We start from the raw sequence: 19,480 nt of genomic DNA, 5'->3' as shown, positions 1-19,480 counted from the left end.
CATGGGTCATGACACTATACCGTACATTTTATTTACCACTGTGACCTCATTAGGATCACAGGAGAGATGGAGCCTATATCACCCAAGCATCATATATATATATATTTATATATATGGAGACGGGAAAGAACACAATCGGGTAAGTACAGTAGCGTATAAATTTATATATACCCTTATATTGAAATCATTAAATACACTGGCAACAAATTACAAAATGTCAGAATCAGAGTCTGAATCATCTTTATTTGCCAAGTATGTCCAAAAAACACACAAGAAATTTGTCTCTGGTAGTTGGAGCCGCCCAATGGTTAAGATCATCGCCTGCCACCGTGGGGGACCTAGGTTCAAAACCCTGACTGGACCATCTGCCAACATCCCCCGGACTCACGGCTGTGGTGTCCTTGAGCAAGACACTGATACCCTGAAATGCTCCCCGGGCGCTTCAGCTGTCCCCTGCTCCAGTGTGTTCCACTAACATGTGTATGTGTTCACTGTGATGGGTTAAATGCAGAGAACAAATTTCGTGTGCATGCATGCATGTTCATGACAATAAAAGATGATTCTTCTTCTTCTCTAGGATGACAACAGACAGTCAATTGACAGAGAACACTTTTGAGACATAAAGACATTGACAAAAAACAGTCACTGAGCAATAAAGGGTTGCTAGTTATCTGGTAATGCCGGTACATTATTATTATTTTTTTTTTGGGACAATTGTGCAAAAAGATGCAAAGTCCTCTAGCACTGAGAGCAGTTCGAAAGACTAATATTGCAATAGTACGGTGCAATGACCATTGTGCAAAAGGCGCCGAGACTTCAAGTGAGTAGTGCGATAATCTTGGACAATGTTGATTGGGAAAATATTGCAGATACTCCTCAATCAGTGTGCAATTGGAGCAGATGCTACTCTAACACGAGTGGCCAGTATTGGTCAACAACAGATATGCAAATAGTGCAGCGTGGCGAGACTACTACAGTGAGTGCACTAGTAATGTATAATGGCCCCACAGAAATGTGACAACAAACTCAAGTCAAAAAATTGCCAGCATGTTGTAATGGAATTGTAGGTTAGGTGTTTAAGAAGTTTATTGCAAGAGGGAAGAAGTTGTAGGAATGTCTGCTACTTCTAGTTTGCATTGATCGGTAGCGCCTACCTGAGGGAAGGAGCTGGAAGAGCCGATGACCGGGATGTAGAGGGTCCGAGAGGATTTTGCACGCTCTTGTCTTAGTTCTGGCAGCGTGCAAGTCCTCAAGGGTGGATAGGGGGTACCAACAATCCTTTCAGCAGTTTTGATTGTCCGTTGCAATCGGAGTTTGTCCTTTTTTGTAGCAGCACCAAACCACACTGTGATGGACGAACACAGGACTGATTCGATGACCGCTGTGTAGAACTGGCCCCCTTTTCAAATTCTTATATTTTTTCATTGTTTCCCCACTTTGATGCTCAAGACCATCAAACAAATGTAAACATCAAACAAATCTAACCCAAGTGAACTTAAAATGCTGTGTTTAAATAGTTCATTTATTAAGGAAAAGGAAACTATTCAACGTTGCCTGGCCCTGTGTGAAGAAATATTTACCCACCCCTTGTTAAATCGAATTAATTGTGGCTAATCACAATATTTTCTTAATTTTCACTGGTCACACCCAACCCTGCTTACCTCCAGATCTGTTCAATCAAGAAATCTCTTAAGCAGAATCTGTCCCGACAAAATCAAGCTCTAAAAAAGCTCCAACAAAATTACACAATCCAAAGAAATTCCAGAACAGTTGAGAAGAAAAAGTAATAGACATCTATCAGTCTAGAAAGGGCTACAAAAGACATTTCTAAAATTTAGGATTCCAGCGAACCTTAGGGAGAACCATTATCCTCACATGGAACAAACATGGAAACTTTCCCAGAAGTGGCCGGCCTACAAAGATTACCGCAAAAGAAAAGCTATGACTCATCCAGGAGACCACAAAGGAACTCAGGACAACTAAAGAACTGCAGGCCTCCCTTGCATCAGTTAAGGTCAGTGTTCATGACACATCAATAAGGAAGAGACTGGGAAAAAATGCATCCATGGCAGAGTTCCAAGGCGAAGACCACTACTGACCAGAAAGAACATAAAGGCTCTTCTATTTTTGCAAAAAAACATCTGAATGATTCCCATGACTTTTGGGGAGCATAATATATGGACTGATGAGATGAAATTTGAGCTTTTAGGAAGGTGTGTATCTTGTTACATTCTGGCATAAATGTAGCACAGTATTTCAGAAAAAGAATATCAGTCAAACATGGTGGTGGTAGTGTACACCTGTACCAAATACCTCTGCGTTGCAGTTTTTCTCAGTCATTTGCAGCGCAGAGAGGTCATTGTTAGTAATACAGATGTTGCCACTTTTTCATTCAGGTAAAAATAACATTTGTACTCTTCCATTTAAGAGTATATGCATGACAGCACTCTGTTTTGCTAGGCCAAAAAGTACAGCATGAGGTCTAGTTGCAATGGTGAACTCAATATTGACCTCGAGTGCCCTATAAGACATAATCAGGTTCATCTCTTCCTGGCAGCTGATAGGGTGCTGACATGTGTAATTCTCTCTGCCTCTGATCTCTCCCCCAGGACATGACCCAGCTAAAAAATATGAGTGCTCTACCTCAGCACATATTTTAGCATATGATTGACAGACAGTACCACTTGGCTGTGATACACAGTCATCCTACCTTCCGCAATTTATCATGGAAGGCTCGGGTTGAAAATTAATCTTGACCTAAATCTTAATTGATTGGGGTAGAATTTGACGGAAATTGTGTCAGACATTTTTATTTTGGACCTCACGCTTCATGGTAATATAGGACGTTCTTGGAAACTGATGATAATTTAATCAGACCAACACTATCATGCAGAAATAGAGTTTGTATTTTAGGTCATCAGTCTGATGTTTCAGCAGTTACGATTTACTGAAACAATGACCACACACAACATACATTTCAGAAAATATTCATATATTTTATTCATTCCAAATATATACACGTAATCAACTGCAGTAATCATAAGACCAAAATAAAACAAAAATAAAAACAGGAAATAAATTACAATTTGAAATATGCACAAACACACGCATGCATGTACGTGCGTACGCGCATGCACACACGTCACCACAGGCCAGCTCACAATGTCCTAAGCATTTGACATTTTCTGGCCGAGAAGAACATCACCGTACTGAAGCAACCTCCTTACCTACCCGACCTGGCTCCGTGTGCCCTCCTAGGACACAGGAAGCATGTATGAGTCTCAGCTATGCTCCAGCAGTGGAGGTTTGATGGAGTCAGGAGCACATCATGCACAGGCTGCACAAGAAACTTGATCCGCTGGGGTTCAGCACACCACAAATCAGACCAAGATATCCTGCGGTCCAGTGCCTGAACTCGACGTGTCCATGCTATTAGTTTCATTTTTACGAGGATGGTGGGGCGTTCAGCCTCCTCACTTGCTCTCACTTCCTCTTGGACCACCTAATGCCTTGTCCTTCCCCTGCTGCTGTTCATAGTTGGAAGGGTAGGTGGAATACTATAGGTCTGCCTTTTATGAGCCTATGATTCTGCTTTATCTACGGCACTTTAGACATTCCGCTTCCTCCCTGTCCTCACCTCAATTCCAACTCCTGGCACCTTGCAATCTGTGGACAGTTCCTCTCAAGCGCGGGTGACCATGAGCTCCTCCATCACACTGCTGAATGGGAGCGTAACTTTGTATTCCGTCCGTAGAGCGTTATGCTGCTTAAGGCTTCTCGGGAGTCCAATCCACCTGCGGAGGTATCAACTCATTTCTCTTTCTCGGCGCTCGAATGTGGACATAGAAATGTAGAACTTTATGGTGACATAATTCTTCTTGACGACAGCTCACAAGATGTGTGAAATGGTCTTGGACCACCGTTCCAGCAGCAAGCAGCACCTCACAGAAATCTATTTTGAAAACGTTTTTTAAACTCCATGTGTGCTTTCTTTGGGTGATAGCGATTTCCACACCACCTCCCATTTTACTTCCCTTGCCATTCCATTAATCAGCATTAGCAAACAGTGCAATTAGTTCTGAATGAAAGGAGATTAATTTTTCTGTCTAATTTCTGCATCGGATCCCATTGAGGCTGTACGTTTCACGCTGTGAACCACAAGCATGGCTAGAATCTCAATCTACCATTGTGAAAAGGGTCATATTTGAGCACAGACCTAATTTTCTGACTCAGTGCTTCAGCTTCCAGTGGTATAAATGAGGTGGGTGGTAGTGGTATACTGATGAAAGGTGGGACACAGACTATTTATGGGGGCTCACGTAATTTTGAGATGCTGTAACAAAGTGATCTGGTTAAATTTGTGCAGAACCTGTGATGTGAAGACACCGCATTAAATACCTATGTTATGACTTTGCTGAAATCGTAAGTAACTGTCAAAAGCTTATATAAAATCAACCAAAATTAAACATCCATCCATCCATTCATCCATCCATTTTCTGAGCCGCTTATCCTCCCAAGTGTCGCGGGAGTGCTGGAGCCTATCTCAGCCATCATCGGTGTACACCCTGAACTAGTTGCCAGCCAATCGCAGAGCACACATAAACAAACAACCATTCGCACTCACATTCACACCTACGGGCAATCTAGAGTCTTCAATTAACCTACCATGCATGTTTTTTTGGGATGTGGGAGGAAACCGGAGTGCCCGGAGAAAACCCACGCAGGCACGGGGAGAACATGCAAACTCCACAGAGGCAGGGCAGGGGATTGAACCCCGGTCCTCAGAACTGTGAGGCAGAAGCTCTAACCAGTCGTCCACCGTGCCGGCAGCACTTAAACAATGGTGAGTAAAGCTTTCGTTACTGTGACAGCGATTGAATGAGGCAAGTGGCGTATACTTGTGGAAGTTGAGCACTTATTGTGTAAATAGTAGGCACCTGTAAAGAAAATTAACACATTTTCAGCACCGCGGCAGCACTTCATTGCATGCACTTGTCAATTAGTGTGCAGATCCGTGCATGTGGGGCATGCATCGCCAAACACAAACACACAAAAAAAGAAAACAACCCCACCGCACAAACAAGTTTACTGGACAATTCATTACAGTAGATGCGGTCAGTCTGTGCGTCCAACAAGTCCATGCAGCTCTGGGTTTTTATGTGATTTCAGTATTCCAAGGTTGTGAGTTTGAATACTGGCACTGGCTTTCTTGTTTGCATGTTCTACCCATGCTTGGGTGGATTTTTTTTGTGGGTACTCTGGTTTCCTCCTACATTATAAAAACATGCATGCTAGGTTATTCGAAGCATGTCAATTGTCCTTGGGTCTGAATGTTTGTCTATATGTGCCCTGCGATCGGCTGGTGTGAAGTGCAGGGTGTAACCCGTCAGCTGGGATATGCAATGGATGGATGGATGGATGGATGGAGTTCTTTGAAAATGGGAATTAGTTATCTTAATCAGTCAAGTGTTTTTCTACTCCACATGACTTGTGGTTTGACTATACAGTCATTAGTTGTTTTTTTCAGACACTGTTCTTGTGATCCCTGGTTATTAATTATAAAATATTTTTATCATTCCGGCAGCACCACTGATTAGTCATGATCAGTGTGTGTACATGTTCACCATGACAGTCACCATCCGATGCGCATGTCTACCCAATCGGCAGAAGTTCTGCAGCTCCACTTATTAAGTTATACAGAGTTGTTGTTGTTGTTGTTTGGACAAACTATCATGAGTGAGGTTTTTCTTCAACAAAAAAACTCTTGTCTGTTTCAATTTTGGAGAAATTTTATTTTCAATTCTCCAGTTCTGTACCAGACACAAAGAGAGTACGAAAGAACAGTTTGTCTCTGAAATGACCTTTTATGAAAAGATAAAGAATAAAAATGCAACAACAACCTTTATCTTGTACGTCAACCAGCAGTAACTGCTCCTTGTATTTATTGTATCTGGAACCCACCGTTACTTACACACTCTGTGAATCATATTAGCCAGGATAGTTTTTTCAGGCCAATACATGGCCCAGAGCAGGGCATAAGGGACATATTTAATGGTGACACAGCTCATTAGATAACAGGGGTCAGACACCTTACCACCTCATCTTCGTAATGGACACTAGAGTGTTTACAGGGTAGGTGAGGGATCAGGGCTCTTGTTAAATTATGAAGGTAGTGTATAGCTGAAATATGATTCACCTTGAACGGTTGTTGGCATTTTGGGGAGGAAAGAGAGATTAGCATAGAGCACTTCAAGCATCTGCTGCCATAGAGCTCTCTCCTTGTCCCACTCTTGCTGTTCCCCTGATTGATGGCAGAGGCTGTGGGTGTTCAAAAAATCTTGACAAAAACTTTTGCTGACTTCAAGTCAGCTTGTCCACAGCTTAGATAAAAAACACAACCGCTGAACGTTGGTTCAATTAGTATCGTTCAACAGACCGACCGACCGATCGACCGAGCGAGAACATGCTGAATATTGGTCCCTTAATAACCATATTGACACTGTTATGTGTTTGTACCATGACAATATTTATTCACTCATTCATTCATTTTCCGTACCGCTTATCCTCACTAGGGTCGCGGGTGTGCTGGAGCCTATCCCAGCTATCTTTGGGGGAGAAGCGTGGTACACCCTGAAGTGGTCGCCAGCCAATCGCAGGGCACATATAAACAAAAAAACATACGCACTCACATTCACACCTACAGGCAATTCAGAGTTTTCAATTAACCTACCATGTATGGTTTTGGGATGTGGGAGGAAGCCGGAGAAAACCCACCCAGGCACGGGGAGAACATGCAAAATCCACACCGTATTTGAACCAGGGTCCTCAGAACTGTGAGGCAGATGCGCTAACCAGTCGACAACCGTGCTGAAAATATTTATGACAATGAAATTCTTTTCCACCAGATGGTATCAGCTCTGCATGGTGCCACTCCGCATGACTATTTTATCCTTCTGCTATTGATATTGATACCTTTTTTGTGGGGATGAAGGGGGTGAGGGTTTATCTACAGACTGTAATGGTGACAGGAAGAACCATGCCATCCTGTTGAGATAAACAGCCAAATAGAAGTAGTGACCAGACCACCTGGGATGAATTCAATCTTACTCTCTCTTTCCTCTGACCTGCAACAGAGCCCTAGTGTGAGGAAGAGAGCTGCGGCACAACTGAAGGGTTGCTCTCAACTGTGCTTTTAATTCTCCTCCTAAAAGAGAGAAAGTTGTTGGAGCAGGATTGAAGGATCCAGACCAGAACTGTCTGCCTGATTTGAAACACTGGAAGTCCAGATCACCAATACCAGTGAAATCTATTAAATACCCGAGTGGGTGGATTGCCAGACATTTTTGCAATTACAATAGCCTCATTTACAATGAGCAGCATTATTTAAATATTAATCTGAAAACCTGAACAAATATTTCAATGTGAATGACATTTTAATATCTTACACCTTGGTCACATTTTAAGGGGCCCGTTTACAGAAAGTGACTCTTTTTGGAGACTTTTTAGGATTCCCAATAGTGATTCTACATCAGTGCGTAGAACATAATAGTATCCTGCATTTCTTTGTTTCTACAAAACAGGACAACATTGCGTTATTTATTGTGATCATGATCAAAACAAGCAGGCTCCGACTGTTCTGGACCGATTCCGATTTTAGTAGAATAAAATTACGATAACCGATTAATCGGCTGATTAATTTAAAAAATATAAAATGAATGACATAACTTGGGTTTTGGTCTATTAATGCTTACACCAAATAGATTTGAATAACAGGCAGAACATTTGACTGTTTTACAACACTTTGTCCTTTATTATTTGTTTAACTTTACAACAGAAAGAAAAATCGACTGATTTCTTGCCGATTTAATAAAAAAAATATTTGTTTGAATGTCATTATCTTTTATCAGGTTGTAATGTGTTAAAATATAAAAAAAGAAATGAAATAAAACAAAATAAAAACAGAAAAATCAGCCGATTAAATCGGCCAGCCGATTAATTGGTGGGGGCCCTACTTTAAATGTACATTTCAGATAATAAAACATGATTCCTCACTTATTCAACAACATATATTGACATGTAGGCTAAAACTATGTATTGTTCTTGCTGCTTTCTACTGGAACACTTGCACCCTGTGCTCAGCTAACGGAGATTATCACTTTCCTGTCACCATCACCTGACATTGGTATGCATGGATGGCATGTGTATGTGGAGAGCAGGAAAGGTGACATTGCCCAACCATGCTTCTCCATTATCACCCTTTACTTCAGTTAGTGAGTATCAATAACCAGTTAAGACTTTTAGTAGAGATGAAAACAACATGATCTGGGAAAATATTGAATAATCAATAAAAGATAATGCTTTCTGATTACTCGGGTACGTGTGTTGAGAGTCTAAATGGGTGTAAGGCCTTGTAACCCCCCATCCCCTCCCTTTTGCTCTTGCGTCTCTCGCAAGGCAAAAATCCATACCCAGCATATACAATCTAGTTTCTCCCTGCCCTGCCAGTTTAAATAGCCCGCATTAAATTAAGTTGGTTAAAAGAGAAATCGATCTTTTCGTTGGACATCTTACTGCGAGGCCTTTGCACGACTGGGCTTGTAATCACTGTTGATCCTTGATAGAAATTAACCCACATAGAGTGGGGTAATGAGTGTATATAGTAATAGCTGTATGTAAAACAAAAGATAATAAAAGTAATATTTTGTTCTTCATCAGCAATCAAACAGCTCTTTAATATGCGTTAACGCTATGAATTGCTTCATATAATGCTTTCCGTTCCCCGACAGCAAATATGAGCAGATCGAATCAACTTATTCAGTTGGAATTCACTTTGCTCAACTGAAATTCAGTTGAATCCTCTTTGTTCATCATCTCGCTCACTCTTCTCACATGCTGGCAGACTCTCTCTCTCTCTCGCTCTCTCGCACCCTCCCTCTCTGCTCTTTTGCCTCGCCACCATCCTTTCAGACTCATTAACTCTCTACTCTATCTTTTCTCTCCAAACACTGAGTAGTACCACAGATCAATACAAGTTTGTGAAGTTATTCCCTCTTAAAGCACTGTTCTCTCCTTCCCTTACTACTTTCTTTTTAAACCAAAACACAGGAGGCAGAGAATTTTTTTATTATTTTTTTTTAGCTTTCTGCTATGACTCAAGAAATTCTGCTCGCGTTCATCTTTTCGACACAGAGTTATGCATTTGCCCATCTGACATTGGTGCAAACTGATAGTGTTTTTGTGCTACAATGATGTACAGTAATCCAAAGCAAATTAGTCACCAAAATCAATTATAACTAAGTAAGTAGTAAATTAAGAGGGCTGGCAGACTGCCAAGCTCCTCGATGGGCACAGTTGCTGGAACAAACGTGGAACCTCGAAAGTTCAATACAATCCTTTGACGTCAGATGTTTGACTTTTTAAAAAAAGTTACATTCAAATAACCGCTGATGACAGTAACGCATTACTCTAAAATCATGGCTTAAATCATTACTATTCATAGATTGTCATCAGGTTAAAGCTACTTTTTTAATATCATTGTGCATTACTACGTTGTGTAAAGGATGGACTTTAGCTCAGCAAAAGAAATAATTTACTTCAACTTAGGGAATTGCAAACAATTGCCAATAGCCTGCAGTAAAGAGTAACATGAAGCAAGTCAATAAAAAGGACACATCATTCACTGATGGTACGTGTTGTAAGTTTAGACCAACTTTCAGCCTTTGTTTTACTAACAAATAATACAAAAAGGAGTTGGACGAAACACTATTCTTAACCATTCGTAACCAAAAGGGACAGAAAAAACAACAACGATACATTATGGAATAAAGGGGAACAAAGGAGGTTTTCAAGTTGGAACTATTTTGAATTTGTGTATATTGCGTTTCATTGTACACTCTGTGCTGTAGACAAAGTGTTTTATAGCTTCGAAAATACAACTTCAATTTTGAAGAAACATTTGAAGTCGCACGCCGCTCAGGCAGGCTGCTACAGCGCGCTGACGTATTTAGTCTTCTCTTCATAGCTGTTGTCCCACCTGGTTGTGCAAAGCAGAGTGCTTTATATTTTATTTAAAAATATATTTATGTTAAGTGAAGTCTAGAAAGACTCATGAATACATATATACATATATATATATATATATATATATATAGAGAGAGAGAGAGAGAGAGAGAGAGAGAGAGAGAGAGAGAGAGAGAGAGAGAGAGAGAGAAACTAGTATTTAAGTTGAGTCAAAATGATGCTGGACGGGCTCACTGACTCGGACATTAATTAAAAAATAAGAATAATAATAAATAATTGAGAAGAGGGAGTATTTCAGTATATCAATAAGCAACAGAATAATAAAAAAAAATACAAAATAAGCAGAGGGAGTATTTCAAACTCCTCTGTTGCACAGCAAACTTTTTCTAGCACAAAGGCATACAGATCCACCATTCTACAAGGCCATGCAGCTGAACAGGGCAGGTTTAAAAATAATAATAATAATAATGATTTGGCCCCCTGGGTGCGAGTTTGACACCAGTGATTTAATCCACAACTAACTGCTCAGCTTCTTTATTTAAAAGAAGGGTGGCATACCTGTGTTAGGGTGGCATACCTGTAAATCTTGAACCTCAAAAACAGACACATTGTTTCAGCAACAATAATGCAGGATAGAGGAAATACAAAAATAGCATGTATAGAACATGCAACTGTTCCACCATTACGAGGTTGATGCAATAAATATATTAAAATAACACATATTGAAGCCATAATTCATTAATTTATTATAGAGTAATGATTATGATGTGTAATTGAACAGTATGCAGAAGTGTTTTTAACCTTTTACATAATATACTGCAATAACTGTCCCATGATAATGTTCTTGAGATACTTTTAAAAATATGGAAATTCAGACAAATTGTACTAGAAGTGAATTTCTATAGGTTGGCAGCTCTGCAGTCATGCCATAACAACAGGGGTGGAGCTTGGGGATTGCAATGAGACATGCGGCTTCTAGGAGTTTAAAACATGTCAGCTATTAATACAGTAAAAAGAGACATTTCAGTGGCGTCGGTCATATTCTTCACATCACTTTTCAGGAAACCAAAAAACACGGCATGTTTTCAAACATGGGTACTGACCGATAGTATACATTTGTGAAAAATATGAAATTGACAAAACTGGACATAGGTTTCTAATCGACAGTAACGATTTATTTTTTTTGCAAAACATATTTTTTCTTTAATTCAGATTTTTTAAATATTTTAATATGTAATCAGTCACTGATGGTGTAGTGGTACACTCGCCTGACTTTGGTGCAGGCAGCGTGGGTTCAGTTCCCACTCAGTGACGGTGTGAATGTGAGTGCGAATGGTCGTCCGTGTCTATATGTGCCCTGCGACTGACTGGCGACCAGTTCAGGGTGTAGTCCGCCTTTCGCCCGAAGTCAGCTGGGATCGGCTCCAGCGTGCCGCGACCCTAACCAGGATAAGCGGTGTTGAAATGGATGGATGGATATGTAATCAAATATTTTTTTGTTGCCAAAATGTTCTTCCACATCTTAGGAGGTCACTGGAACCATGCTCTTTCTTGTTCCTTACCTAGAACGAATTTGTATTTGGGTGACCCTACCTGGGCCAAAAAGCCCCTAACAATTTAGCGCCTAGGATCACAGGGACACACAAACCCCTCCACCACGATAACACGGCTGTCTGAAACTCTTTTCAAGCACCACAAATTGAAGTCTCTCAAATTACCTATAAATGTATCAATTCAATAAAACTGAGTGGCGTGAATGACCTTTTACTCATGTTCAGGATTACAAATTTCATGTCACCTTTTTCCTACTTTTAAATAACACATTGCTCCCAGCAGCAAAGAAGAAAATTGCATTTATTTGATAAAGCGCACACATTCACTGTGCTTTCATTTGGGAGCTATTGATGCCATGTCAGTTTGCGGGTATGCATTGTGAAGGTAACATTTGGAATCCGAAAAAAAAAGAATCTCAGCACGTAAAAAGTCCTAAGGGGATCAACAATGCAATTAGATTGTACTACAGATATTCCATCCTTGTCACTTCCAGTACCTGTTCAAACTCAGAGCTGGGAGATGATGATGATGATGATGATGGGCTAATTAGCAGTTATAAATGTTTAATTAAAATGTGGTTCTTTAGTAGAATAATCGTGAGAAGGTTTGGGGATTTCTCCACCTCCTCCATCTGACTTCTCAGGTAAATATGAGATTGTAATAGGCGAACACAAAGAGATCACTTTGACAGAAAGCAACTTGGGAAATGCGAGAAAGAGTTTCTGTCTGAACAAATCCCCACTCATGGTGGACAATTAGTGAAGATTTATAAAGCTATTCTCTTCATAAAACATTCATGCATAATTGACTTTAAAACTGAATCACATGACTGTGAGAGCACAAAACGAGGGCGTGAACCATCATAAGACTTTATACAAATGATTACTTTTAACGGGACATATAATAGTAAGTTGACTTTTTAATTGCTTGTATACAAATATTTGGGTCTGTGAAGTGCCTGCCCACCCATCAAGTGTGAAATTAAACAATCAAGTAAATATTTTGGTATCTGCCTATTTCTATTTAAATCTCGGGTCTGAATGACTACATCTAACATCTGTGGTCATGAAGTCCTATAAACGCCTCGTGCTGGACCCCCTCAAGAGCGTCGCAGGTCCCCTGTTGGACCACCTACAGTTTACCTCCCGAGCAAACAGGTCTGTGGATGACACAGTCAACATGGGACTTCACTTCATCCTAGAACACATCAACGGCGTGGGAACCTACGCAAGCATCCTGTTTGTGGACTTCAGCTCTGCGTTCAACACCATCATCCAAACTCTTCTCCTCCAAGCTTCTCCAGCTCCACACGCACCACCAGCACTGGGGAGCCCCAAGCATGTGTCCTCTCGCCGCTGTTCTTCTCACTCTACACGAACGACTGCACCTCAACGCATCCGGCTGTCAAACTCCTGAAGTTTGCAGACGACACCACAGTCATCGGCCTCATCAAAGTCGGTGACGAGTCTACATATCGACAGAAAGTGCTTTGGTGCGGCCAACAAAACCTGGAGCTGACCACACTCAAGACTGTAGATACGATTGTGGACTTCAGGAGGCATCTTTCGCCACAGCTGCTCCTCACGCTGTCCAACTGTCCTGTGTGAACCGTCGAGACCTTCAATTTCCTGGGAATTACAGTCTCTCAGGACCTGAAGTGGGAGACCAACATTCACTGTATCCTCAAAAAAGGCCCAGCAGAGGATGTACTTCTTGCGGCTTGTGAGGAAGCACGGCCTGCCACAGGAGCTGTTGAGGCAGTTCTACACAGCAGTCACTGAATCAGTCCTGTGTTCATCCATCACAGTCTGATTTGATGCTGCTACAAAAAAGGACAAACTCCGACTGCAACGGACAATCAAAACTGCTGAAAAAATTGGCGGTACCCCCCCTACCTACCCTTGAGAACTTGCACGCTGCCAGAATTAAGACAAGAGCATGCAAAAACCTCTTGGACCCTCCACATCCTGGTCACCACCACTTCTAGCTCCTTCCCGCATGTAGATGCTATTGAACAATGCAAACTAAAACGAGTAGACATTCCAACAGCTTCTACCCTCTTGCCATTAACTTCTTGACCAGTTAACTTACAATTTCATTGTAACATGCTGCCAATTTTGTCTTGAGATTGTAGTCACATCTCTACTACCAAGAGGGAAGAGGGATGAGGGAAGAAGAAGATGACAGAAAGAAGAGGAACAGTAATAACATGATGGTTCACATACTTTCCAACCCTTCTGCGCTATGAAACTACGGTAAACAAATATGCCGATGCTGTAATTTGTACAGAATTGGCGATGTGTGTAACAAATTATTTGCAGACTAACCAATAGTCTTTAAAGATAGATCATGCAAAATAACAATTGTAGAAGAACGTAGCAAAGTCAGAATATGTGTGTACTTGTGTACTACTACGTGTGTACCTTTACCAAGCAACAGTCTTGCAGAGTCCGACAATCAGATGAGTAAAAAAAAAATCAGCGCCTGTTGTGATGTATAAAATTGTTCTTGTACATTGACATTGATTTTAATCAAAACAATAAACCTTTTGCTGTTTTTATTCAAGGTTTCCTTCAACACCACAAAAAAAAGAAAAGTTACATTAACTGGGGCCTCTAAATTGGCGATGGGTGTAAATATAAATATGGTTCCAGGTGCCCTTTGATCCCAAATAGTCTCAGACAAGTATTAAAAAATGGATGCAATTTTCTGTCAAAACCAACGCTCTCGCTGCTGTCTCCACAAAGCTGATTGGTCCTGTCATTTTTTTTTTTTTTGGATCAGCCAGGTCTCTTTTTGAAATTTGGCAAGATGAATTTCCTAACTACAGACTTGTACTCTCACAGCTGCCACGCTATTTTTTTAAGGTGAATTCCGAGATAATGTCTATATCCATTTTTTTTTACTATTGATTTACATGTACATTTCAAGTTACACATATTGGTGTTTAATTCATGGAACAAATCACATGCACAGATGCCCACATTGCAAATAAATACTGTAACTACATACATATCAACACACTTCCTTCACAGCAGGTGTGTTTTGATGTCTTAATTTGTGTTGTTTGAGAACATGCAGGCGTGTAGATATCAAGCTTGCATTGACCGCCGTAGTCGAAATCGAAAAAAAAAAAAAAGCCTTAGGGGATTTTTATCCACTTATTGAAAGGGGCCAGATTCCGATCTGGGGAACTTTGATGTGGCGGCATGGTGGTCGACTGGTTAGAGCGTCTGCTTCACAGTTCTGAGGACCTGCGTTCAATCCCCGGCTCCGCCTGTGTGGAGTTTGCATGTTCTCCCCGTGCCTGCGTGGGTTTTCTCCTCCCACATTCCAAAAACATGCATGGTAGGTTAATTGACAACTCTAAATTGCCCGTAGGTGTGAACGTGTGTGTGAATGGTTGTTTGATTGTATGTGCCCTGCGATTGGCTGGCAACCAGTTCAGGGTGTACCCCGCCTCCTGCCCGATGATAGCTGGGATAGGCTCCAGCACGCCCGCGACCCTAGTGAGGAGTAGCGGCTCAGAAAATGGATGGATGGATGGATGGATGGAACTTTGATGTGTTTTTTTAATCGTTACACTGCCATGACACATATCCAAGCTGTGCCACTTGAGAGACAAAAATTGGAATTGCGTCACTCCTACAGTGCTATTCGAGCCTAAAATACAATTTCCAAGTCATAATTGATCCTAATGAATATAATTCAGCTTCACAGTTCCTAAAAAAATATTACAATATGACGCTCTTGGGAGCGGATTTCCTCATCTTGGCCGCTCTGTGTGCTGTTAACTGTTCTGAAAACAACAAGAGAGCTCATTGTTTTATACCAGGGGGACGAAGTGGCAGAGGAACCAGACAGACAGTGGCAGCTGGCCTAACTTTGAGGGCCAGTCTGCGTGAAACTGTGAAGGAAACAGGGACTATTAATATGTCATTTGACTTTGTCTTTGCTCTTGAACGATAAAAAAATAAGTGTCATTTAAACTTGATACATCACAAAGAATAGTGTTGTTGACAATCCTGCTAAATTTGAGTGATTAAAAAAATCACCAAGTATACAAAATAAGGCTTCAAAATCTCTGCTCTCAGATGCTGTGGGCGTATTCACTGAATGCGCTCGCACAAATGTCAATCAAATAGCACTAATATGTTCTGAAAATGGATGCTACTTCATCCAACATCTTTCAAATGCCTACACATACGATAACTACATAAAGCCTCAGGTGGCTGCAATATATCCCAAAGTGTCGATGCGGTGTGAGGCACTCTAAAGTGGCCAGTCAGGCTCCATCTCCCCATTCTTTTCTCCTAATCAGTCAATCAATAATTTTTTCTCCTTCTTTTCCCCTTCTAGCATCTTCACCCTTCTCACCGTGATGTGGGCACACTCAGAGCCGACAACAAGGCGCTTTAAAGCGGCCACGCCACCGCGGAGCCATGGTCCACCCGCTGACTGTCAAGCCTGACTACACCCCCCATTCTTTTCCCCTCATCACTATTCCACCACTATTTCTCTGCGTGACGTCTGCACACACGGCCGACAGCGAGGTACTCTAAAACGGGCATGTCAGCGGATTATCCGAAGGGAAGATGCATTGTCAGAGTGTCGGCACAACTACAGTAGCTATCCGACTGCAAGTCGCAATTGCGCCCGATACCCACAGATACGAAAGAAGGCGGTCTAGTTCTCAAATAGATGGGGAGGAGGTACTCTTGCCAGACTCCAAAGTGTGTCACTGCGCACCGTTTTAGCTATGTCCAGAAACTCAGGAAAACTGAAATGGTGAAAAATAGTTTAATATGACAAATTCAGTGAGAAATTAAAAGTTCTCAGTCTGCACGTTTTCAGCAAATACCTTCAAACATTTATTATATATTTAGAAACAAATCTCTGAATTCACCTCATTGGGCCTTCATGTGTTACAACTTATATATTTTAACAATTCAATAAACATGTTATACTCAAAACAAACTTGTTGCCAAAAACGGCCTGCTATCAACATACACAACATTAATATTTAGACCATAGTAAAGTTATTTCTATATGTAGAGATGAGAGTCCGCAGAAAACCCAAGCAGGCACGGGGAGAACGTGCAAACTCCACACAGGCGGGGTCGGGATTTGAACCCCGGTCCTCAGAACTGTGAGGCTGATGTGCTAACCAGTCATCTACTGTGCCGCCACATCATTACAATCGTGAAAAAAATATTTTATTTCATGTGAAATGGATATTAGGTACCGTGTCTTAACACGCACCAATCAGTTGTTTCCAAAGTCTATTCACGATGGATTCGACCGCTCAGTTTTCCCAGCACTCAAATTGGGGCATGGCTCTTTCAAGTCTTGGTCAAATGTCACACAATTATAAGTTGTAAGAAGGGAAGAAACACATTTAAACTATCGGTACATACAGCTAAAAGATTGTCAGAATCAGAATCAGAATCAGAATTTGTCTCCGGTAGTTGGAGCTGCTCTTGTACGACAACAGACAGTCAATTGACAGAGAACACTTTTGAGACATAAAGACATTGACAACATTTTTTTGGGTAGTATTAAAAACATCCTGAAATAACACTACAAATCTAACATTGGCCTATAACTATCCAAAACATTGAAAAGTAATTTCCCAGTCTTTCTTAGTTGTTTTTTAGATTTCTGCTACGTTCTTTCACATCCTGTGCATCTCATGGGGGCTAGCACCCCCATCCATAAAAACCTAGTGACTGCGCTGCTCAGTAATGTTAGTTTGCCTTTTCCACTAACACTTCCGATTCCATCCCTACAAACTACATTCTGCACTTGCGGTGCTCTCCATAATTTCTTTAGTGAAAACTATCAGAGCTACTGAAAGCCCAAAACCCTCTTTTGAATACGGCTGTGTCGACCGCTTTAACACGTGTTGCCAACAGCGTGCACAATCTGTTGGAGTGAGTGCACAACACACAATTTAGTGCCTGCTCTTTGGGCTCTTACTAAATCAGGCCCATAGTGTCTTAATGTAAATTTCTGTGTGTTGATTTTCATTGGCCAAGTTTGAAAGTGATTGTAATGATCAGTTTTATTTTGACACGGTCTCTGCGTGCAACATGTTTTTCTTTTATTACTAACACAGGACTGGTATTGCATTTACAGACAGAACTGCACATTTCAATTCTCTGTGCTTCTGGTTCTGATGTTTGATGTTTCAGATTATAATTATTACTATTTCAGTTTTGCACTGTCCTAATTTTCTAACATGACACAGCATGGACTTGCCATTTTAAATCAATAGTTATTTTTTTCTTAAAGAATATGGTTAGCCTCCATCAGGCAAAAAGATGGAGGAATAAGAGAAAGAAAGGACTAAGAAGAAGTAATAAATAAGGCAGACCGAATTAAAGCGAGACTGTGACAGAAAGAGGGATGAAGGTATCACCAAAGCACTTTAAACAGCTCTCAGCTTTTTCCCATTTTCACTAATAATAAATGGGGCTTCATTATTGAGTTGTGTATGCTGCAAGTTCCACCGCAACCCCCGTACCTACTTATCAAGATGCTATTCTCCTATTTGCTCATCCAGGAAAGAGAGAGAACCTGTTTGAAGAATGTGTACTTGTTTGTGTGGGGGTATGTACATATCTTGCCAGTGTGTGTATGTGTGTGTGTGTGTTCAAATGTATTGAATGTGTGTGTTTGTATGCCTACTTTGCCAAGGGAGATGTTTATCTATTTACAGCCACCCACAAAATCCCAAGACCCTTTACTGTGGGGGCTGAATGAGCTGGATGAGTGAGCAAGAAACACAGACTAACATATGTCAGTAATATTTCATTAGTATGATCTATTTGTCTTTTGTTCACCGTTAAAAATAAATAAATAAATCACAATCTTTTTGCATCCTTTAAAGTCCATGAACATTTCATAATTACCTGGCACTGGTGCAATCCCACTAGCCTTCATTATACAATTTTACAAATACATTATAACATTTTTAAATCAAACCCTGGTTCAGAAGGCACTTTTTAATCAGTGTGTTAACATAGTAGTAAAGGACACATTGGTCACGCATTACCGACGTACACCGATTAGGTCAGGGAGTAGCCCTTTGCCGCACATTGTCATTTCACTCTATAATTATTATAGTCATATTGATTAGATACATATGCCTCTTTATAGCACTGGCCCCTGCCCTATAATCACCTTTGCAGTCTGACTTTGGAATAGTCCCACACAGAATAGTCATAAATATTCATATACATATGTACAGTAAATTAGGACAGCATATGAACATTATTTTACTTATATGCAGTAGCAGTTCTGGATTGAATGGCAACCTGTGCGATGGCAATAGATGGTCGATCGTCAACGCTCACGGTCATTGTACATCATTACACTGCCAATACAATCGTCGACGGGGCAGAACCCCCCGCCCACACAGCCATACTTCGCACATGCCAATTACCGCCACTGGTTTTATGTTATGTCTTGTTTTCCAAGTGACCCATGCTCATGTTTTCATTAACCTTATTCCTTGTGTCTACCAATCCGCTCCCTCCAGCTACTCGTGTCTTGTCCAGGTGTGCCTCGTTGTCTTGTCAGTTTGCTTGTGTTTAGTTCCATGTTTTCTGTCAGTCTGTGTTGGATCATTGTCATTGTCAGTCACGGTTACCTGGTCATGTCTTGTTTCCTTTTGTGGTGAGTTTTTGTTTGTTTGTTTGTTACTTGAATCTTGTTATTAATATTTTTTTTATTATTCCATGTGCCTTAGTGTTTTTGAAAATGTATTCTTTTTTGCACTACCCACATGCCTCACTACTTCCCTACATTTGGGTCCACCACCTCTTGCCTCCAATGCCACGAAAAGCTCAATCGTGACAGTGTGACTGTTTACAAACCAAGTCTGACACAATCAAACGTTGCT

General features: G+C 40.9%; 1 protein-coding gene across 1 annotated transcript in view; it reads left to right on the top strand.

The window, feature by feature from the left end:
* The first annotated feature begins 3,458 nt into the window (after positions 1-3,458).
* rbfox3a (RNA binding fox-1 homolog 3a) overlaps positions 3,459-19,480 on the top strand; it is a 585,838-nt gene continuing 569,816 nt past the window's right edge. The window contains exons 1-2 of the mRNA XM_061755993.1: positions 3,459-3,545; positions 15,934-16,127. The gene's annotated coding sequence lies outside the window, so the exon portion shown is untranslated. The remainder of the gene's footprint in view (positions 3,546-15,933; positions 16,128-19,480) is intronic.

Source organism: Phyllopteryx taeniolatus, chromosome 19, assembly GCF_024500385.1.
Source record: "Phyllopteryx taeniolatus isolate TA_2022b chromosome 19, UOR_Ptae_1.2, whole genome shotgun sequence".
Lineage (NCBI taxonomy): Eukaryota > Metazoa > Chordata > Actinopteri > Syngnathiformes > Syngnathidae > Phyllopteryx > Phyllopteryx taeniolatus.
Note: the sequence above shows the minus strand (reverse complement) of the source record. Positions and strands in the feature narration are given on the sequence as shown.